Raw genomic sequence first — 24,560 nt, 5'->3', positions numbered from 1 at the left:
TGATTTTGAGCCTTCTGTTGATCATATAGCTCACCATACCACTTGTATGATAGGGTACGAGTGAATGGTCCAAACCGTACCCACCTGCGGAAATTTTTACATTTTAAGTCGGAGGTATTTAGGATATTTCCCCTCTCAACTTCTTTTGATCCCACGACTTAAAACATTTTTGGGACTTTATTAACTTACTAACCCCAAATCAAACACTCTCAAATCACTCATAAATATCTCTCAAACTCATGGTTCAAAAAGATGCTAGGGTTTCCTCAAGGTTGTCAATTAAGGCTGTGTCCGTGTTACTTATTTTCTAAGGCAAGTTTCTCTTCCCTCGTTGTCAATTTAAACTAAAAGCATGTTTTACTTAATGGTTTTTTGGCATGATTGTGGGTTTGTCTTGATTTTGAAATATGTTTTAGAGGTTTTGGTTACTAATGATTGGATGGTGTTTTCCCATGGTCTATTTAAGGTTTTTCATATTATAATGTAGGTTTGAACATGTGGTTGCATGGGATTGATTATTGGTTCTTGGTTTTAGTTTTTGGAACTATATGCCCTCAACATGTTTGTTAAAATGCCTATGAGAATGTTTTGTCACATAGTTTGATTTTTATTTAAAACCTTGCAATGTATAAAATGGTAATGGAACCCTAAATGGTTTGATTTAATTAAATGATTTGGAAAGGCCTTGGTGGCCATGGTTTTGATTGATTAGAAATGTTGTGGGGTATATGAGAATTCGCTAAGTGTTGGCTAATGATATTGATTGCAAGCTATAGTCGGTATAACGATACCACTTAATAATGTCTTGGTAATTAAATCTAGAAAAGGTGGTTTGGTTATGTGCTAAAGGTTTTAATTGGGCAATAATGGTAGGTTGTGATAGCTAACCGTGAAGGAGTGATTCCAATAGACGGACACTGGAAACTCTTGTTTGCCGACATAAGTGTTATTCATGGTGACTATATTCTTGTGGGATACATGGAAATACCTTAATTCTATACTTGTATACATGTATCATGGAGGGCGAAGGGTATACGGGAATCCACAGCCCCAATAATATCTTCGGTTGGTACGGCTACACTCAGTGGTCCCATTCAGGAGGTAAAACTGGATCCATATAGCCTGTGGGTGGTTTTAGGATGGTCATTCTATACAACCTAGGTTAATGGTCTTAAATGCATGCTAAACCCGGTTCCCTTCCCCAGCATGGTATATATATGTATGTATATGATTGTGTATTGTTATTTACTTTGATTTTGATAATGGCGTTATTTTATCCTTAATCCTAAGTATATGCTATCTCTCACCCTGCTAACCTATCTTCGGGCGTTGTATCCCCACATGATGCAGGAACCGACAATACTACTCCTCCAGCTCAGTGACTTGGATTTGGGGACAGTATTTTTGTCATATTAAAGTGGTGAGCTTCCATACTCCAGAAGACTCCATTTCATGTTATGGGTTTCTTTTCATACTTTTGGTTGTTTCTTAGACTTTAGTTTAGGCTATCATCGGGAGCATTTCCAGATCGTATGTTCTTTCTTTTTGTTAGAGGTTTTGTGTGACTACTATAGACATCGGTAGTGTCGGTATTGGTGTCAGCCTTGGCATTGGTATTTGCATTGGGGTTGACACTGGTTGGATGTTTGATTGGATTGTTGGTTGGTTATGGTTTGGATTTTATTATTTTCTTTGATTAGTTATTATTCTATCTTGATATATGTTCGGAATTCATCTGACATAGGTTACAGGGCCGCTATGGTTGGGTATTGAGGGTGGTCTTCGGTCCCGATTGGGGTTGAGGCTCCCAACAAGACTAGGCCATGGTTCAGATCGTGTCAAGAACTCAGCTCCTTAAGCTCGGTAGGACCCATTAGGTAAGGTGCCATAGAAATTGTTCGGGTGTCGGGTTCGAGATTAATAGCAAACTCAATCTCATGGGCAGGAGGGATACCAGGTAGATCAGTAGAGAAAACATCAGAAGACTTACGAACTATAAGATAGAGTCAAGCGACGGAATCTCCACACTAACATCACAAATATAAGCAAGATAAGACTTGAAACCCATTGAAATAAGTATCCTAGCACACATATAGGAAAGAATCCCCGTGGGGTCGTGGATAATAGCTCCTGCCACACGATTTGGGTCTTTCGGGCATGGCCAAGGTATCGGTCTTAGAAAGATAGTCCATGACTGGATGATAGTGGGTTAACCAATCCATGCATAGAATTACATTAAAATCTACCATATCCAATATAATAAGATCAGTATGAGTATCAACATCTCTAACATTCATAACACTGGAGCTGAACACACGATCCATCACTAGCGAATCACCCACGGGAGTAGGAATAGATAACTCTAACCATAGAGCATAATAAGAAGACACATGAATAAGTGGATCCTAAATCAAATAAAGAAAAGGTCATCGACGGCACACCAAAATCAAACTTGTGATAATAGCATCTGAAGACTCAGCATTAGGTCTAGAAAGTACTCCATACAACTGACCACACCCACTACCTCGTTGGGCTCTTGACCAAACTCCTATCCTACCTTCCTGAGAACCTCCTCAAGCCCCCTAGGGACCACCCTTACAACCATGAAAACCATCTCTAACTGAAGAAGGAATTTCTCTAATATGTGGAACACTTTGAGCTAAAGCAACAATTTCCCTACGACTAGGGCACTCTCATGAATAGTGACCACAAGCTCCAAAACTATAGCACGTCACATGAGCTGAACCAGAGCCAAACAATCTAGCTAACCCAAAATAGCAACCATGACTAGAATAACTAGAAGACAAACCCCTCGTATAATGACCACTACCCCGAATAGAGTAATCACTACTACTAGACTGACCTCCATTAGTAATTTGAAACGTTGACTGAATAGGTTAAACTGGGTAGATTCTGAGGCTGATAGGATGGATGTGGAGGATATCTAATGATAATTGCTACCTCTGAATCAGGAACTACTATGGCTCCCAATGAAACTACCTTAATACCAAGGCCTCTTATCACAACCACCCTCAGGCCTCACGATTCATCTCCTTCATCACCTGAGCTCAGAAACCTCATTAAATGACCTACCTATAGAAACCAAAATCTTAGTAGACATATAAAGGGGAAGTCTCAACCCTCTAACAAAAAAACAAACCCTCCCATACTCAATATCCTAAATAGAAGTGGCATGCCTAACCAACTCATGAAAATGAGCCTCATACTACACAATGGCCATCAAGCCCTACACCACTCTAGAGAACTGATCTATCAAGATATCCCTAAGGCTGGGAGGTATGTACTTCTCTAAGAAGATCCCAAAGAAATGAGTCTATGTCAAAGGAGGAGACCCAACTAGACTGGAATTAAGATAACCTTTCTACTAATGTCGAACTGCCAATTCCAACTGGAATATAGTGTAATCCACATCACGATTCTCAATAAGTCCTAAATTACAGAGCCTATCCTTACAGGCAATCAGAAACTCATATACATCCTTGCCCGATGCACTAGAAAACCTAGATGGAGCTAATCTTAAGAATCTACCCAACATCCTCTGGTCCACGGTAGACATAGCAAGTTAGCCAATCACTAGATGAGAAACTACCAGCAGAGCAACTGCTGGAGCAAGAGGGACTACGAATCTAGAAGCTGAAACTACAGGATGCACCCCCTCCTTAGTACCATTCTGATCTATAGACTGTGCATCATTATACGGTGCATCACCAACCAGCCCCAAAAGCTAAGCCAAAGCCTCTTTGAGCACTAAAGAAGAAACAAAACCAGGAAGAGACTTGGATGGTCCCTGGCCCATCACTGGTTGAGGAGAAAGAATCTCTAGATCGAAAGCGAGAATAGGGTCTGGTAAAATCCCCCAATCCTTGCCCATAGCTAGGGACACATATTGAGGTTTTCCATAACCTCTGGGTCATCAGCAAATAGGGGTAGGATCCATGGTCTCAGTCTCGAGACCCTCATCTCGATAGTAGTAGCACGTGTTCTAGGAATGTTCTATAACACAACTCAGACTGTTAGCACAAATAAGTGAAAGAAATGAAAAACTCCTAGGAACTTGCCATAGACTCTCAAAGATAGGAAACAAACGTAATCGTTTTGATACGCAGGACTCTACTGGACATTTGTTCATGCAACAACAATATCGATAAAATCTAGGATCCGATACCAAATTTTCACGAGCTGAATCATGAGCCATGATGGAACCTACTAAATTCCCCTTGTAGGTAAGACAAACCATAACTCGAAGCTAAATACAATGGGTTAGCGTGGTGGAAATTCCCTAAATTTGACCAAATAGGTAATACAATATATAAATAATTAATATAATGGAATTGTCTAAAGGTAGCCATAATATAAATAAACCATTCCACGACCTGGTAGAGCCAGTACAAGAACAACTATAAATAACATTGAAGTATCTAAAATAGCCAATATAATCTAACTCAAATCCAAAGACTAGACATAGTAAGAAGGAAATGGGCAACTCTGACTCCAAGAGCTCACCATATCCCTGAAACTCAACATAGCATGAATGTCGATCAATGGTGGTAACTAGTACTAGGATCTATTCCAAAAAGGTAAAAAGTGTAGTATAAGTACCAAAACCACGGGTTCTCAGTAGGCATCATCGATCGACTGAGATAAATCATGATATAAGTATGATAAAATACAAGATAACATAACCTATGTTAGGGTAAAGAGGCAAACATAAATTAACCCCACATGTCATAAAAGATCAAACACATTCAATTTCAACTACAAAATTAGCCCCCATATGCCATTTAGTGAGGAAAAGTAAATAACCCATTCCAATTCCCCATAAGCATAAAAGGTACAAACAAGAAAGTATAACCTACCACCATCATTTACCAACTCTCATGAATACAACTAGCATCTACCCATGTCATGCCACATTGTAACCATCGATTGTCCATTAGCTATTATTTATCAACTAATCACCATTTATCCACAAATTATTATTTATCAACAAATCCTCATTTATCAAATAATCATCATCTATCAACTAATCATTATTTATCATCTAAACACCATTTAGAAAATAGTCATACTATCCCTAGAATCCATTCCTATCATGCCACATTATAACTATTTCCCCTTTTCATAGTTAACTAGAATTACTACTATCAAACTCACACCCCGATATCATCATATCATAATACCTATATCATCATAGTATAATGTCTATAACAGGACATAAAATTATAGGTATAATTAATAATATCATCATAAATATCACAATTTATATCATCACCAACATCATCAATATTGTTATCAATATCATAGCCATCCTCCGGATTTGCACCTGGTATAAATAATCAATATGATCATCATTATCTAGAAATAAATTGGTATTTGTAGAGTTTATAGCATAAGTAATATCCAGAGTTTATAGCATAAGTAATATCAAAACTTTTACCAGAACCATATCATCACTACCATGGCTGATAGCATAATCATTAGTAGAATTAGCATAATCGCTAGAATAGTTATTTAGCATAATCACTAATCATAATTACTAATATAATCCACAAGCATGATCTTTAGTATAATCAATAGCATAATTACTAATATGATCTACAAGTAAGGTCTTTCGTATAATCAATAGCATTATCACTAATAATATGAATAAGCATGGTCATTAACACCACCAATAGCATGATCACTATTATAGTTAATAGACATGGTCACTAGCTTATTCAATAGAATATTCAATAGCTCATTCAATAGCATATTAAGTAACTCATCATTAGCTTAATTAATAACTTATTCATAGCATAATCAATAAACATTACTCCCGAAATCAACCGATCAGAACCATCAAATACCAAGGCATCTCAATATCACCATAATAAATATTTTTAAGTTGTACATAATCCTATACAAGGTCTTCAATAACTAATGCAAGTCTTGGCCTAAGGTGGGTCGACGAGCTCAATCTAAAATCCCCAAAATTCATTACTAAGCAATGTACACCCCGGACTAGGCTAATGTATGTAACTCCACTATTAGATGTAGAATAAGCCATAACTAGCCTAAGATCACAATTACTCCCAATAGAGAGTGACTAAGTCAATTCAACCTAAGGTAGTGACAACTAGGATAAGTTTTTCCCTAAACTCAAGTGACTAAGGTAATCTTCTCATTGGTTGAGCAACTAAGGTATTTCCATCCTATACAAAACCCACAACATCAACTTTACCTAAGTTATGACTAACTAGGCTAACTATGCCCAAAAATGGTATCCAAAGTAACATAGATGATCCAACAAATCTAAGTATTGAAATTTATCACACCAATACCTAAAACACATCCCAAATCTAAGACAATATCACAAACATACTATGAATTAGCTTCATCCAACAAGGCTAAGACCTAGCTTACCTGGATGTCAATGAAAGCTTAAAAGAGTCGCTAAGTCATTATTTTTCCCTTCCGAGAAGATGTCGCAAGATGTCATCTACAAAAATCATATTATACTCATCTATACGAGAATAATGATGCCTAAATTACACCATTGTGCTTTTGGTCCAAAAATCATACCAAAATATCATCTGGGTCCCATTTATGAAAAACTGCATTTTCAAGGTCAACCTAGCACTTCTTCATGCTTAAGGAGTAATTACCCTACAAAATGTGTGAAATCCGATCTAATTATGGACTAAAATAAAGCCTACAAGGTTTAGAGATTTTGAATAAGAAATGGGAAAATCTACGATAAAAAGGCTGAAATTTTACAACAAATGACAGGAGAATCACAAAAATAAGTGTTTGCTAAGATCTCAAAGCACCCATAAGCTTTAATTTCATGCTATCTCACTATAGCTCTTATCGAAATAGATGAAGAATTGCAATTAATGGATAAAAAAGGGTATTTATATGCATCCCAGAGGCTCGATATCGCAATCTTGACTCGACCCTCTCAATCACCACTTCTTAGGGCTGCTAGTGTGAGTATCTATTATGAAATGATACCACGATTGTGAAATTAGAGCTTACCAAGGGTATCGCGATCACGACCCCTGGCTTGCGATTTGTCAGTACACCAGATACAACTAAGACTTGGAATTTTCCAAGTCTATGCCAAGAACTTTGGAATTTATCCACAATCCCATATACGCATACAGACTATGTAACCAAACAAAATTTTATATTATGGACTGAATGGCGCATATCCAAGGTTGTTTTGAAAAAAAGTATGTCCCATACTCAATTTCTATTTTTGTAACTTTTCAACCAATAGGTCGAAATGAGTTCGGGTGCCTTGATAACCAAATCAAGAGTCCTCTATGCCTAAAATTAACATTCCAGAGCTTTTGGAACAGTTAGAATTGGCATACGAGATTGTTTGACTGAAGTTTTTGTCCAGTGGTCATTTTGAACCAACGAATACTTTAAAATAGGAAATTCGCTCTAAAAACTAAACAAACTATCCGGTAACCAAATTGTCATTCCCAGTAAGTTATAAATAACTTGGGGAAACTATAGGAAAGCTGTAAAGGCAAAAATAAGAAGAGATATGGAAAATGACCTGAAGAGTATTACAATATATATATATATATTCTTGTTTTTTACTTGCTATTATATGGTACTATCAGATATTTAATATGAATGGTAAAACTTGACTCAATCTATTAGACTTAGAGAAATCTATTTTATAAAAAGATTATTTTAAAGGTTGTGCTGTGATTTTTCAGATCTACTCTGTTGGTTGTTTAACTAAAGCATTAATGGTTCGATTGCTTGTGGTAACTTAGGGACTTACAGATGGTTACTTATAACCTTTGGACTATCCCACTAATAAAACTTTTAGATAAAATGGATCTAGTTAAAACATATAGTATTGAGGCAAGATTTCACTAATTTAATTACCAGATCTGACTCTTCCATATAATATTAAGTACAGTACTTGAATATTTTTCTTTATGGAACCCAATGGTCTCTTGATCCAAGGATAGGAAGATTTTAAGTTATTATTGTTGTTGTTAATTGTTTAAATTCACCTATGGCTTTCTGTTGTCCCTTCTCTTCTACTTTTAAGAACTTCTCATCTTCTTAATCCTCTTCAACTTTCTACCATTCTCCAAATTCCAACCTCAAAGAAGAGATTAGTTTCTCTGATTTGCAGCAATCAATTGATTACTAGAAAATTCCTAGACATCCTTAAGACCAAATTTACAAAGCTTCCTCTAGATGGCAGTCTCTAACAAGTGACTACTATATTTCAACTGTTGAACAAGCTATCCCTCTTGAATCAGATCATAAGGATATCAAGCTTCTCAACCCTAGGACTATTGAAAGATATAAGCATAAATATGATTACCTCCATTTTGGCCTAGTCCAAATAGCAGCTAAACCTCTTTCATAAGACGGTTTAGATTTATCTTTACTCCTTTTTCTTAGGGACTCCAGGTTCCTAGACTTTAATGATTCCTTACTAGGAATGGTCGAAACCAGTCTTTGTAATGGTCCTATTTATTTTGACTATTTTCCAAATTTTACCATTTTCTTAAAGGATCTAAATATATTAGATTCTTTAACTTTCAATGTTAAGATTCTTAGTTACAAAACCAAATCTAGATCTCTCTCAAAAGCAATAATTTATAGTGTTTAGTATAAGGCCATGAATACTGCCTTGGGCTCTGAAGATATGAAAAATAGCTATAAAGGAGAAACTGTACTATTCCAAATTGACCTTCAACGATCTCACTTGTCAGTTCCCAAGATAATATCCTAGAATAAATTTCCTTGCCCTAAAGTTGGACGTTGCAAGATGCAACTCCATCGAAAAAACCTGAGAATACTATAGTTTCTCAGATTCGACAATTCTTCACAGGAACTATTTCAATTTCTTTCCAGAGAAATCTTAGCCAATGGATCTCTGGCCCCCCGTTAGTTCTCCCTAAGATACAGATGGGTAGGATTTTAGTTTCCTCATTTCCCTCTAGAATCAAGACTATTAATTTTGTATCAACAATTCCATAGGCTAAATATTCTGTGGAAATACCTTCCACTGAGATCCATGATGATCCACCCCAATCACCAACCTACTCAGCCTTTAATGCAGAGCTAGGGGTTTTAAGTCAAGATTTTCACATTAATAAGAGAACTCTTGGAACAAAATTTTATTCATCTAGAAATATTTAAAAATGAACTTAGTTTTTTTATAATTTCACAAAAGATGAGAAGAAAAATATTTAAGAATTTATTATGAAATTCTAAACTCGAACCAAAAACAAATTAATTTCTTTGAATAGTTTAAGGCTTATGCCGAATATCATCAATTAGATTTTTATTTTCCTAAATCAATCAATGTTTCAAAAGTTTGGAAAACTGTAAACGGTGTGGAAGTCACTGATGAACTTCCTCCATCACAAGGTTTTACAATTTCTCATGCCAATAGCTCAATCGTCGCTTCACCTTTCATAAGAAAGGATGAAAACAAACCAGTTACTGGCAAAGACATTAAAAATCTTGTTAAACAAAATAACTATATCAACAAGTGTATTCATACACTTGGTGAAATCTTGATTTCAAAGCCATATCTAACTCTTAAGTAATAAGAGGTGTCTACCTCGTCCTCTCATTTATTTAAGCCATACGGGATTTCTACAACTTTTACTAGGGAACTCCACATGCATAATTCAAAATCCTTTCCACCGATATCTGACCTTCAGTGGAGGATCATACAAATTGAGAAATCCCTCTACCTAGATGTTCCTAAGACCCAAGTTATTGACTAGTCTACTACAGTTGAGGTTCTTCAACAGTATGGTTCAGATGACAGCCAGTCAGAGGAAGAGCCTCCTCTTGAGATAGCTTCTATCAAAACTGAATCTTCCAATTAGTAAAAGCTACAAAAACTTTATTACCCTAGAGAGCTACTCCTCTAGATGTAGCTTTAGGTAAAAGACCCAATGTTATGCAAAATAACTATAACATCAATAATATCTATGAATGGAACACAGATGGTACTTCTGAGAATAACATCCTGTCTAAACTTCAGCAGATGACAATGGTTTCCACTATTAATAGAACTGCCCAAAACTGCTTCGATCAACTTACTACCCATGTCCTAGTAGATGGATTCATATGTCAGCTTAAATAATGGTGAGATACCTGTCTTAGTGAGGAAGATAAACAAAGTATCTTCTAAAGTGTCTGTGTAGACTCCTTAGGAGAACCAATTCTTAGAGATGGAGAAACCATTCCGGATTCCACAAATATGTTGATTTATACTATTATCAAAACCTTCATTGGTAGGCCAGGTATCTTTAGATAAATGTCTTCTGAGGTACTTAACAATCTTAAATGTAATACACTTTCTGATTTTAGGAGGTACAAAGATTATTTTCTTATGAGGATCTATGAAAGACCTGATGGGAACCTCCCATATTGGAAATAAAAATTCATAGATGGATTTCCTAAGTCCCTTAGATACTTAGCCAAATAAGACCTTTAAAATCAGTACTCCAACGAGATCATCCCATATGAGAAAATCACTTATGGTCAGCTCACAAGCCTGGCCCAGCAAGTTTCCCTAAATATCTTTCGACAAGATAAGGTACTAAGGAAACTAACTGAGAATAGGGCCTAAAACCATTGAGATTTAGGAAGTTTCTATGAATAATTCAGCCTCCCTTCTTATAGGAAGAAGGCTTATAGAAAACCAACCTTAAAGGGGAAGTTTCTACTACTAATCCTAATTTTCCCCAAAAGTTAAAACCGTCCCATCCTAAATGGAACTAGATGGTAAAACCAACTCTTCCTACCCCAAATAGTGGCAAATATTATAGGTGTGGGTAGCCTGGTCATATTTCCAAATATTGTAAATTATCTGATCAAATTCTTGATAAAACTCAACTTCAGCGAATTTTAGGATACGTTAATTGTATAGTAGATTTTATTTCAGGGCTCAACAATATATTAAAACCTCTCCATGATAGGTTGAAAAAACCTCCTCCTCCATGGACTCAAGTTCATACCAATGTAGTCAAGGAAATCAAATTAAATTAAAAAGACCTCCCTTGTCTTTCCCTCCTCGATCCTTCTGCACTCAAAAGAGTTGAAATAGATGCATTAGATGTAGGTTATGGTGGCATTTTGAAACAAACAAAAAATATTAAAGAATAGCTAGTTGCATTTTCATTCAAACATTGGAATACTGCTCAACAAAATTATCCAACTATCAAAAAAAAAATTAGAAACTGTGATATGCATTTCCAAATTTCAAGCTAATCTGTTTAACAAAAATTTCTTACTACGGATTGATTGTAAATCTACAAAATCTGTTTTATGAAAGGATGTACAAAACCTTGCCTCTAAACATATATTTGCTAGGTAGAAAACAATTTTATTTGTTTTTTATTTTGATATTGAATATATCAAAGGGTGCTCCAACTCTATACCATATTTTCTTTCCAGAGAGTTCTTGCAGGGAAGATACGATGCCTAAAAAAAAAACCTCCATCTCCACAAATTTTGGCTCTTCCATCTCCAGATGAAACCACTAAAAAAATTATTACATCTAAGCAAAATACTTCAATTGCACCAAAGAAACTTCTAAATATAATGGCTGAGCCAAATCAGCCAAGACATCACACCTCAGCTGATTCTGCCATGCCAGGATTACCTCAATCTTTCATGATGCAATCAATTACAAATCCAATCTCAATTTCAAATACTATGAAATAGGATGATTTGGTCGACGAAGAAGAAAATAAAAACTCAATTAGCTCAAATGATGTATGTCCCCTGGATAGAAGAAAAATTTAAACAATGGGGCTTACTTATGGGTTTAAAAGATCCATCCACTATGTCAGGTCCCAAGAGAAGGGATTATCTAAGATATTTTTGGATCTTCCAAAATATGTGTTCACAAGCGGAGGACTTAAGCCACACATCATATTCTCACTTTGTGGTTGCTAAGGGCATAATAAAAAATCAAGTGGAGGTAGAAAACCCCATTAATTTTTTTTAATTTTCCACAAAGTGATTCAAATATTTGTCTTGTACAAACTGCATCAGTTTCCTCAACTATCCTATAACAATTTTTTCAAGTAAAGGATCCTTCTCAGATGATCTAACATATTTAAAAATAATAGTGTTTTACCAATAATTCAAATTGAAGTTGAGTAATGACACTCCAGCCCCCAGAAGGTAGCTAAGCAAATACTTAGCCCTGCAGAAAATTTTATCCAAAAAACTCCTTCTCATACCCAGAAGTTTAATGAATTCATACTGACAGACACCAAATCCTATTTGTTCAAACCCCATAAAGACAAAGAAACTCAGTATTATGTTACCCATACCATGGTATGTATTAACAAAATATCTCACCAAAAAAGTGGGGTACGCATCCAGCAAAATATCAAAAGCTTACTGAAGCTTTTCATCTCCAATATTATAATTATTTTAATTGTCAAAAAGCGTGGATGAATGCATTCACCTTCAAAAATAAAGCTAAAAAAATTCTTGGTTTTTACTTTCAGGAAAGCAACTAGCTTCAGAATTTCCCCAGTAGTTACTACACCAATGGTAGACCCTTTTTGGCTACACCTTTGAGATCCTTTGTAACACCCTGAGTCTGTACCACGAATGCTACACAGTGCATATGACCCCGAAGGACCACAAGCTAACCCATAACTGATATCTGCTGTGAGCACTAAATAATATACTGTCATAAATACGAAAAATAAGTTGAAATGCCATAAGGTTTAAAATCTATAAACACTAATTAAGTGTATCAACTAAAATAATAATCTGTAAAATTTAACACTATTTGAAAAATAGTCTAAAAATCCTCTAACTGAACTGTCTGCAAGTGGAGTTGATCGGACAAGCCCCCAACTAACCCCTCATACTGAAATATTTAAACTATTAAAAATCTAAAATAAAAGAATATCTTCGAATGATAAGGAATCACTATTAATTTACTGTTGTTGGCTGAATCTAAATCTATCTATGCACGGTCGAGAACCTGCACAACTGAACATATGATATAAGACATCATAGCGTAAAGAAAGAGTATACGTGAGTACGTGGAATATAATGGTATGCTAGATGGGATAAGGCTGAATACAAGGGTTCATATGTATAAATAATAACTGACTGTATGATATAGAGTAACTAAACATGCGAGTACATGGATAACTGATACTACTATAAATATTGAATGTACAATCATGTGCATATAGATAAATACTATGACTAAACTTATCTAAAGTTAAGTTCTGAATTCTGATACTGAGTAACTGGTATTTAAAGTTATTGATAACTGATTAACCAATACTTGTTGACCATATCTGATAGTTTTAATTCTGTAGAACAGAACTGAGTTCTATTCTGAAATCTGAAATTGAGACTGTGGGAGGTAATCATCCAACCCACATGCCCAAAAATAAGATAAGATAACTGAGTTAGGGTCCAATCTGTAACCCTAATTGTAAGGGTGCTAGTATCATTCCATGGGTAAGGACAAGTTGGGAGTTACCCTTATCTGGCAGGTACTCTAATGAGAATGGTGGAACCCTCAACTGACAGGTTAAAACACCTTGTCAACCCTCAATTGGCAGGCTTGATGTCTCAACCTACGCTGGCTACGTAGTTTTGGAATGCAAGGATTACTTCTAGAGATCACACCCTCTACTTGCATGTGAGTCCCCATCCTTCGGTTCACTCAGTGTTGAATCCTAATCCCAACTGAAAAACGCTAAACTAAGTATACTGACTGGACTAAACTGATACTGAGTTTACAAAGTTTTCCTGAATTTATAACTAACTGAGAGTACTACTGGTTGTGACATGACTGATATTCTGTAACTGACATTGGCTCTAGGTAAACAGCTAAATTGTCGGGTATTATATATCCCTAGGACTCGATAGAATAAAAGGTATAGCATAGCAAAATCTTGAATAACATGACATTTTTCACTTGTTCATAATTCATCTGTAGAGACTTTTTTATCACACACTTGTAAGGCATCTACTTATAGATGAAGGGGGACACATGCTATCATGTTATAATGGAACTAATTCATTCACATAGGCATTTTATCAAACAAAAGGGAATCATGCTTTTGTTATACAACAATCAACACATATAGTTATCATAGCTACATCAATCAACTTGTAAATTGAAGGGTTCATAAAAAGGTTTATGTAATTCAACACACAAAATGATTAATTTCATGAAAAATTGTAATTTAATCATGGACAAAAACCCAACAATAATATGAACATGAATTCAATTCAATTCAAGCATGGAAGCTCATAACTCAACAATTTTGTAGTTTTAAAACTGATTCGTGGACTCTATGGGTGGAAGGGACCCATCCATGAACACCTAACATACTTGGAATGTTAATTCTTGAAGGTTCTTGGAGAAATTATTGATCTTTTTTCTTGAATTCTGTAACTAAGGTTTCTTTATTCTGAGAGAGAATGATGTACTTTGCGGAAAAATTTAGTGAATAAAGATATATTTTGGTCATTTAGGGATTAATTTCGTGTTTAAGGCTGACTGGGTCATGGTAAAGTCTAAGTTACCCTTGGGATTTAAAATCCCACAGCTGAAACTCTTACTAAGGCCTCACCACGACATCGTGAATGGGTCATTGCTATATCCGCCACGACATGGTGGAGTCATGTGACTCTCTGGATCGTGACAATTGTTGTTTTGGGGTTTATAAACGATGCGATGCAATCATAGTGACCCTTTGTAAATTGAAAAATGTTGAAATGGACTTCATGAAATAAGATAGAGTGCTCATTGTGATACTCACCACGACACGGCCTAATCACGGTGAGCCACTATTTTTACATAAACTATCATAACTCTTCGTTCGGGTATCGGATTTGGGTAAATTTTATATCATTGAAAAGCTGACTAAATTTTCTATGGCTCTAAACTGAAAAATACTGAGTATTTCATAAATTTAATATATGATAACTCATATACTTTGAGCTAAGTTTAGCTTTAGGAATATGGGGTATTATAATATCTCCCTCTTGGGAACATTCATCCTCAAATGAGACTGATTAAGCTGAGAAACACTGATAGATTGAGTTGACACACTAAACACGCATCACTGAGACAGAACTACGAGACTAGACTACTGACAAAATAAGATCTTATACTGAACATGCATATCTGATGCATGGAATATGTGACTAAAATTTTACACTAAACATGGATATCTGATGCATGCATATATGTATGAATTGATTCATGAATGCATGACTGGATATGCAATGGTAAGAAATACCATGTTTATAATTGTATCTGTACATGGAACTGACTAAATCCAAGAAAGACTGTTACCTTAGGCTGAATCTTAGTTTGTGGAGAAGAGGTGAGGATACTTGGTCCGCATATCTACTTCTATTTCCCAAGTAGCTCCCTTAACAGACTAATTTTGCTAAAGAACTTTGACTAAGGGAACTTCTTTGTTCCTTAGTCTATCAATCTAATAATTGAGGATCTAGACTGGAACCTCTTCGAAAGAAAGATCGTTCTGAATGTTTATGTCCTCAAAAGAAACTATACCTACTGGGTCACCAATGCATTTCTTTAGCAAGGACATATGGAATACTGGATGTACTAAAGCTAGATCTAAAGGAAACTCGAGCTCATAAGCTACCTTTCCAAAATGGTTGAGAACTCTATAAGGACTAACATATCAAGGACTGAGCTTTCCCTTCTTATCGAATCTCTTCACTCTTTTCATGGAAGAGATTTTCAAGTACACAACATCACTAATCTCAAACTCGAGATCTTTTCTCCTCACATCCGCATAGGATATCTGTCGGCTCTTGGAAGCCCTAAGTCTTTCTATGATTAACTGAATCTTCTCTAAGGCATCAAATACTAATTCAGGCCCTACAACTATGGCCTCACCTAACTCGAACCAACCAATTAGAGATCTAAATATGCTACAGTAGAGGGCTTTAAATGGAGAAATCTAAATACTGGAGTGATAGCAGTTATTATATGCAAATTCGATCGAACGAAAGTGTTCATCCCAACTACCCTTAAAATTAACAACACATGCTTTCAAAATATCTTCTAAAGTCTGAATGGTTCATTCTACTTGACCATCTGTCTAAGGATGAAAGGCTATACTGAGATGAACTTGGGTACTGAGACCTTTTTGGAATGTTTTCCATAAATAAGAGGTAAACTAGGTACCTCTATCTGAGATGATAGATACTGGGACTCCGTATAACCTGACCAGCTCTCTGATATAGAGATTAGAATAGTCCTTGGCTAAATAGAAGGTATGAACTGTCAAGAAATAAGTTGATTTGGTCATTCTATCTAGGATAACCCATATGAAATCATGTTAATGATGAGTACGAGATAAACCCATCACAAAGTCCCTGTTCACTTCTTCCCATTTCCATGAGGGAACACTGAACTCCAGTATGGACCCACTAAGCTTTTGGTGCTCAATCTTAACTTAATGACATATAGAGCACTCAACTATAAAATCTGGAATATCTTTATTCATCCCACTCCACAAATAGATCTCTCGCAAATCATAGTACATCTTAGTGGATCCTAGATGAATCGAGTAATGCACACCATGCATTTCTGCAAGAATTCATTGCCTTAAGTTATCTACACCTGGCACACATAAATGACCCTGGTAATGCAACACACTATCTCCTCCTTGGGAGTAAACCTCTACTTTTTTATCGCTGACTAACTCTTTAAACTTGACTAGACTAGGATCTCTATCCTTTTTTCCTTCACCTTAAAAACTAGAGAGGATTCAGAACTTCTCTGAACCCACATACTACCTTATGTTAAATTGACTAAGCAGATACCTAGTCGGGAAAGCTGATGAACTTCCTGAGCTAACTTCTTCTTACCATCTTTAACATGAGTAACAGTACCCATAGACAGTCTACTGAAACCATCAGCCACTACATTAGATTTGCCCGATTGATATAAAATAGTCATGTCATAATCCTTTAATAATTCTAACCACCTTCTTTGACGCAAATTCAAATCTTTCGAAGAAAAGACATACTGTAGGATCTTATGATCTGTGAACACATCAATATGCACCCCCTACAAATAGTGGCTCTAAATTTTTAAGGCGAACACTACAGCTGCTAACTCAAGATCGTAGGTAGGGTAATTCTTCTCATGGTGTTTAAGCTGTCTAGAGGAATAGGCTATGACCTTAGCAATCTGTATGAGGAAATAACCCAAACCTACTCTAGATGCATCACAGTACACAACAAATCCATCTAAACTATCTGGCAGCGTCAAAATTGGGGCTTAGATAAGTCGAGTCTTCAACTGCTGAAAACTCTTTTTGCAAGAATCTGACCACTAAAACTTGACTTTCTTCTAACTTAATCTGGACATGGGGGATACAATAGATTAAAACCCTTTAACAAACTGATGGTAATAGCTAGTTAAACCCAAGAAACTCCTGATATCTAATGGATAAATGGGTCTAGGCCAGTTTCTCATCACTTCGGTTTTTTGAGGATCAAATTTAATGCCATCACCAAAAATAATATGACCTAGGAAAGTTATTGACCTTAGCCAAATTTTGCACTTACTGAATTTGTCAAATAACTAATTAGTTTTGAGAGTCTAAAGTATGATTCTGAGGTGGGCTACGTGATCATTCTCACTATGAGAATAGAAAAGAATGTCATCGATGAAGACTATAATGAACATGTCCAAGTACTTCTTCAACACTCAGTTCATCAAGTCCATGAAGGTTGTTGGGGCATTAGTAAGACCAAAAGATATGACTAGAAACTCAAAGTGACCATACCGAGTTTCGAAAGCTATTTTCAAAATGTCACATTCTCTGACTCTGAGCTAATGATAGCCTAATTTGAGGTCTATCTTAGAAAAATAACTGGCGCCCTAAATTTTGTCAAAAAAGTCATCGATTCTATGTAGTGGGTATTTATTCTTGACTGTAAATTTATTCAATTGATGGTAGTCTATACATATTTTGAGAGAACCATCTTCCTTACACATAAATAAGACTGGTGCGTCCCATGGGAAAACATTGGGTCTGATGAACCCTTTGTCTAAAAGGTCTTTTAACTACTCTTTTAACTCATTGACTTTTGCTAGAACCATTCTGTATGGAGAAATAGATATTGGCTGAGTATCTGGAAAAAAGATCTATTTTGAAGTCAATTTCCCTAATGGGAGGAACTCCAGGAAGATCTTCAGGATACACATCTGAGAATTTATTTACTACTGGAACTGACTCAAGACTGGAAGTTTTTGAACTAGTTTTCTTGACTCGCACAAGATGATAGATACATCCCTTGGATATCATTTTTCTCACTCTAAGGTATGAAATCAACTGACACTTAAGTGTGGTAGTACTGCCCCTCCATTCAAGGACTAGATTATTTGGAAACTGAAAATGAACGATTCTATTTCTACAGTCAACTGAGGCATAGCCTGAATGGAGCCAATCCATGTCGAGAATAACGTTGAAATCTACTATCTCTAATTCTATTAAATCTGCTAAAGTGACTTTCTAAGATATCATAACCAGGCAGTTCTTGTATACTTATCGAGCTATTATATACTGACCTACTGGGGTAGAGACTGAGAATGGTTCTATTAATACTTTTGGTTCGACTTTGAAGTCGACTGCTATGTAGTGATTTACAAAAGAGAAAGAAACTCCTGGATTTAATAAGGCATAAATATGTAAATTGAAGATCTGTAATGTACCAGTGAACACATCAGGAGAATTTTCCTAATCTTGTCTGGACTGAAGTCCATAGAGCCTATTTGGGCATTTCCCACTAGTGGCACTAAAAGTGGAACCCTGCTGATTTAGGCAATCGGACTGAGCTGAAGGGCGGTTATACTAACCCTGGGAACCTAACTGAGGAAAATCTCTGAATCTATGGCCTGGCTTGCCATATCTAAAATAAATATCACTGCCAACTCTGGAGACACCCCGATGGTTCTTGCCATAAGTTTGAAAAAGAGGATTTGTTCGAGTACTGCTGACACTACCCTAAGACTTAGAGCCTGTCTCCCTATCTTTGCTACCATTTCTGAACTTAGGGACTGGAGCACTGGCTGAGAATGGAGCTGGAGACTTTGGACAAAACTAGGAATGGTTACCGCCCTCTGACTTAGGCTGATTGAAATTAAAACTACCTGTTTTAGATCTTTTGTTATACCTCTCTTTCTCTCTATATTCTTAGCCTCTTCTATCTGTTGAGCATGGACTATGAGCCTAGATATGCCCATCTCCTTAATAAACATCATTGTTCTACACTCCTTAACCACATTATCTGACACTCCATATATGAACTTGCTCATTTTGGATCTACTGTCTGCCACTACATGAGAAGCATACCTTGCTAACTGAGTAAACTTGAGAGAATACTCCTTCACACTCATACTACATTGTCTAAGGTTGATAAACTCTAACACTTTGGCCTCTCTCAGTTTTAAGGGAAAGAATCTATCTAGGAAAGTAGTAGCAAACTCTTCCCACTCTATGGGCTCTGCATCTGTGCCCCTATCGACCTTCCACTACTTAAACTATGTATGAGCTATATCTTATAGATGATAGGAAGCTAACTCAGAACTCTCACTGGAAGTCACTCCCATGATATCTGTGACTTTCTGAACCTGATTGAGGAACTCCTGCGGATCCTTTTCTTACTTAGATCCTAATAATAAGAGAGGATTCATTTGGATGAAGTACCAATCCTGTCTACAGCATGATTGGCTACTGGTTTTTCCAGAACAGCAGTTGGTCGTTCATTCTCAGCTGCAATAGAATTGGCTAGAGTAGTGAATACAACTCTGAATTCTTCATGGGAAACATGTTTGTCCAGGGAATCAGCTTGAATGGGTTGGGGTGCTAAATAATTTATGATTCTTCTTTTGTTAGTCCTTTTGGGAGGCATATCTTTTAAATGAAAGGAAGAAATGAATTTGACTGAGATTTTAACTTGAGCTCAAGCTTACTCGTACGACATGAATACCGAAAGAAGGGAAACTATTCCTAAAACATCTCATAGTCTCATGTCCATAAGTATGGTGTGATACACACTCATGCACAAGACTCTAAGTGATGCGACTTTTAGATTTCCAAGGACATCGTTCTACCTTAAGCTCTGATACTAAGTTTGTAATGCCCCGAGTTTGTACCTCGGACACTACACGATGCTTAGAACCTCAAAGGACCATAAGATAAACCATGACTGGTATCTTCAGTGAACACTGAATAATATACTATAATAAATGTAGAAATTAGGCTAAAATGCTATAACGTTCAAAATCTATAAATACTAATAAAGTGTATCAACTGAAATAACTATTTGTAAAACTGAATATTGTCTAAAAACTAGTCTAAAAAGCCTCTAACTGAACTGTCAGAAAGTGGATTTGATGGGACAAGCCCCTAACTAAAACCACATATTGAAATACTAAAACTACTAAAATCTGAAATAAAAGAATATCCTAAAATGATGAGGACTCACTGCTAATCTACATCTGTTGGCTGAATCTAAATCTATCTATTCACAGTCAAGAACCTGAGCGTCCGAACCTATGATATAACACATTATAGCATAACGAAAGAGTATTAGTCAATAATTGGAATGGACTAGTATGCTAGATGGGGTAACGCTAAAAGCAAGGGTTCATATGTATGAACAATAACAGACTACATGATATAAAGTAACCGAATATGAGAGTGCATAGATAACTTATTCTACAGTAAATACTGGTGTGTACTCATATGCATATAGATAAATACTGTGACTAATCTTGTCTAAAACTAAGTCTTGAATTCTAATACTGGGTAAATCTAATACTGGGTAAATCGTATCTAAAGTTACTGATAAATGATTTACCAATATTGGTTGACTGTATCTAATAGTCCAAATTTTGTAGAACTAAACTAAGTTCTATTCTAAAGACTGAAACTGAGAATGTGGGAGGTAATCATCTAACTGATATCCCCCAAATAAGATAAGCTATCTGAGTTAGGGTCCAATCAATAACCCCAATTGGAAGGGTGTCAATACTATGCCATGGGTAAGGATAAGTTGAGAGTTAACCTCTTCTGGCAGGTACTCTAATAAGAATGGTGAAACCCTCAACTGACAGGTTAAAACACCTTATCAACCATCAACTGGAACGTTTGATGTCTCAACCTATGCTGGCTAGTAGTTCTGGAACGCAAGAATTGCTTATAGAGATCAGACCCTATACTTGCAGGTGAGCCCCCATCCTTTGATTCACTCGGTGTTGAATCCAACTCCCAACTGAAAACACTGAACTGAGTATACTGAAGTGGACTAAATTGATACTGAGTTTACTGAGTTTTCCTGAATTTTATAACTGACTGAGAGTACTACTGATCGTGACATGACTGATATTTTGTAACTAACACTGGATCTAGGTAAACAACTAAATGATCGGGTATTAAATACCCCCAGGACTCCATAGAATAAAAAGTAAAGCATTGCAAATTCTTGAATAACATGACATTGATCACTTGTTCATAATTCATCCATCGAGACTTTTTATCAAACACTTGTAAGGAATCTACTTATTTTGAAGGGGGAAAACATGCTATCAGGTTATAATGGCACTAATTCATTCACATAGGCATTTTATCAAACACATGAGGAGGATGCGTAGGTTATACAACAATCAAAAAACATAGTTATCATAGCTACATCAATCAACTTGTAAATTAACGGGTTCAGCAAGAGGATCATGTAATTCAACATATATAATGGTTAATTTCATTAATGCTTGTAATTTAATCATAGGTAAAAACCCAACAATAACATGAACATGAATTCAATTCAATTCAAACATGAAAGTTCATAACTCAACAATCTTGTAGTTTAAAAATGGATTCGTGGACTTTATGGGTGGAAGGGACCCATAGATGAACACCTAACATACCTTGGAATGTTAATTCTTGAAGGTTCTTGGAGAAACTATTGAGCTTTGTTCTTGAATTCTGAAACTAAGGTTTCTTTCTTTTGAGAGATAATGATGTAATTTGGGGAAAAATTGAGTGAATAATGAAATATTTTGGTCATTTAGGGATTAGCTTCGTGTTTAAATATGATCTGGGTCATAGGAAATCTCTAAGTTGCCTTGGGATTAAAAATTTTGCAACTGGAATGCAGATTAATGCCTCACCATGATGTGTTGAATGGTTCATCGCTATATTCGTCGTGACGTAGTGGAATCGCGGTGACTCTTTGAATCATGACAATTGCTGTTCTGAGGTTCATCGCGATGTATTGCAATCGCGGTGAACCTCTGAAAATTAAAAAAAAAACCAAAATGGCCTTTAGCATGACACGATAGAGTGCTCATCGTGATACTCTTAGCGACACGGCCTAATCACGGTGAACCACTATTTTTACATAAACTGCCCTAACTCTTCACCCGGATATCGAATTTGGGAGAAATTTTTATTGTTGGAAAGGTAACTGAATTTTCTACGCATTGGCAGGCTCTAAACTAAAAATTACTGAGTATTTTATAAATTTTATATAGGATAATTCGCATACTTAGAGCTAAGTGAAGCTCTAGGAATACGAGGTATTACATCCTTCCTCCCCCAATTCAAGAAGAATATGAATATTTTACCCAAAAATTTTATGATAATCATTGAATTACTTTGCTTTTACAATTTTTCATAGGTTCCATATCCCTTGGATATTTTCATGGAAACTTGTATTTCACAAACCAAAGGGCCACAAAGGACTTCCATGGCTAACCCTCCAGGGCTATTGCAAATGGTACAAAAATTAGGATCCGATGGAAGCTTACGTACTGGAAGAAGAAAAATGGTTCCGGCGCAATCCTAGATGTCTAACCCCAACAGACGCCGCCTAAATCTTATTTCTACAACAAAAAGCAATTGCAGCTACACAATTGGCTAAGTCAGGTAGCCTAGGAAATTATATTCAACAAATGAAAAAAAATTCTCCAACAAATCAAAGTGGAATTCCCAACAATCAATATTCAACTACGAAATCATATACGGATGATGAAGAAGAGATTCAATCAATTTGACATCAAATTAACATCATCAAGAAGTCATCAAAACATTGATGACATGCATGACATCAACAACCAATTGCTGAAAAATTCTAGTCAATGTTAATGTAGCTCAATTATGGTGGATATTAATGTAGATCACTATAGCAACACTATATCAATAATTGAATGAGCTATTGTAGCACTTTTACTATAGCATATTTTGATTATAAATAGCCCATTTCTCTTCTTGAGGAGAACACATTAGTTTCTTTCGAAGAAGATCTCTCTCTAGAATACTTGGTTAGAGTTTGCTCTCTCTCTATCTCTCTCTTTGTAATCTTCAAATTTATTTTTGGTATTACTATGAAAATTTAATTTTCATATTTGTGTTCTTAGTTGCATTATTAACATATGGTCGGCCTTTCCGTCTACTTTACTTATTGTATTTCTTTCATTTCATTTAGTTACTTGCATCATTAACATATGGTCGGCCTTGCCGCCTAATTTATTTATTCTACTTTGCATAATTTACATTCTAGTATTTATTCATTAACTTGCTTTCCTTCCTTCCCCTCTTTCCCCATACCCTCTATATTTAAGGGAGTTCGCTTCCGTATTATAAAAATATATATATATATATATATAAATAAATATATTAGTAACAGACAAAATAGTCTTTTCACCTTTTTTCTCTAATTATAGTCATTTAATAATCATCCTAGAATCTAGGACTTTAAAATTGGCTAAACTTTTAATTCTTAAATCTTTTCTTATTTGACATGTAAAAATTGTAACTAAATACTTTATTGGTGTCATCCTATTCAACATAATAATGGAAAACAATTCTATTAGAATTAGAATAGTATATCTATATAGAAAGAATATAACTTATTATGAAAAATTGAAAAATTGACTTTGACTATATACTTCCAATGTTCACGTTAGGTTTTGAACCTTCAAAAATTTTCATGTAAGTATGGAGATAGCAGTGTATTGAGGTTGTGATAGGGGTAGAAGGTTAAATTTTCTTTGATTTATGAAGTATGTTTTTTATAATATCATAGTTTTTATGTGAAATTTAATACTAATATTATTGCATGATCGTAGTATAATTATTTTCAGAAATTTGTTATTCTTTTTTAGGGCTAGAACTGAAATGTCATATTTCCTACCGCTTATGATACTCTCTAGGAGTAACCACTTAATTTTACTTAATCATGTAAAATTCCCTGACGATTATTTTGCTAATGTATCTTAATGATTCCTCATAACTCTTCTCGGGCATACACATCCATCTTTTACCCAAAAAGTTCACAAATTTCAGTATCACATTAACAGGGAAGCCCATTGAGCAATATATATTGTTGATGATTTGAAGCTTACAAAAGTAATCATGTACAGGCCATAGCCTATACATAATTATATTGGTTCTTGATTTTCCTTCTTATAGGGTTGTATGTTCAAATTATACTAGAAGTCC

General features: G+C 35.6%; 1 long non-coding RNA gene across 1 annotated transcript in view; it reads left to right on the top strand.

The window, feature by feature from the left end:
• The window catches only part of LOC107869737, a 40,880-nt gene extending 17,380 nt beyond the window's left edge, over positions 1-23,500 (top strand). The window contains exons 2-3 of the long non-coding RNA XR_001673930.2: positions 1,351-1,420; positions 22,738-23,500. This is a non-coding gene — a long non-coding RNA (uncharacterized LOC107869737). The remainder of the gene's footprint in view (positions 1-1,350; positions 1,421-22,737) is intronic.
• The last annotated feature ends 1,060 nt before the right edge of the window (positions 23,501-24,560 follow it).

This window comes from Capsicum annuum, chromosome 4 (assembly GCF_002878395.1).
Source record: "Capsicum annuum cultivar UCD-10X-F1 chromosome 4, UCD10Xv1.1, whole genome shotgun sequence".
NCBI lineage: Eukaryota > Viridiplantae > Streptophyta > Magnoliopsida > Solanales > Solanaceae > Capsicum > Capsicum annuum.
This window is presented reverse-complemented; position numbering and strand designations above follow the sequence as displayed.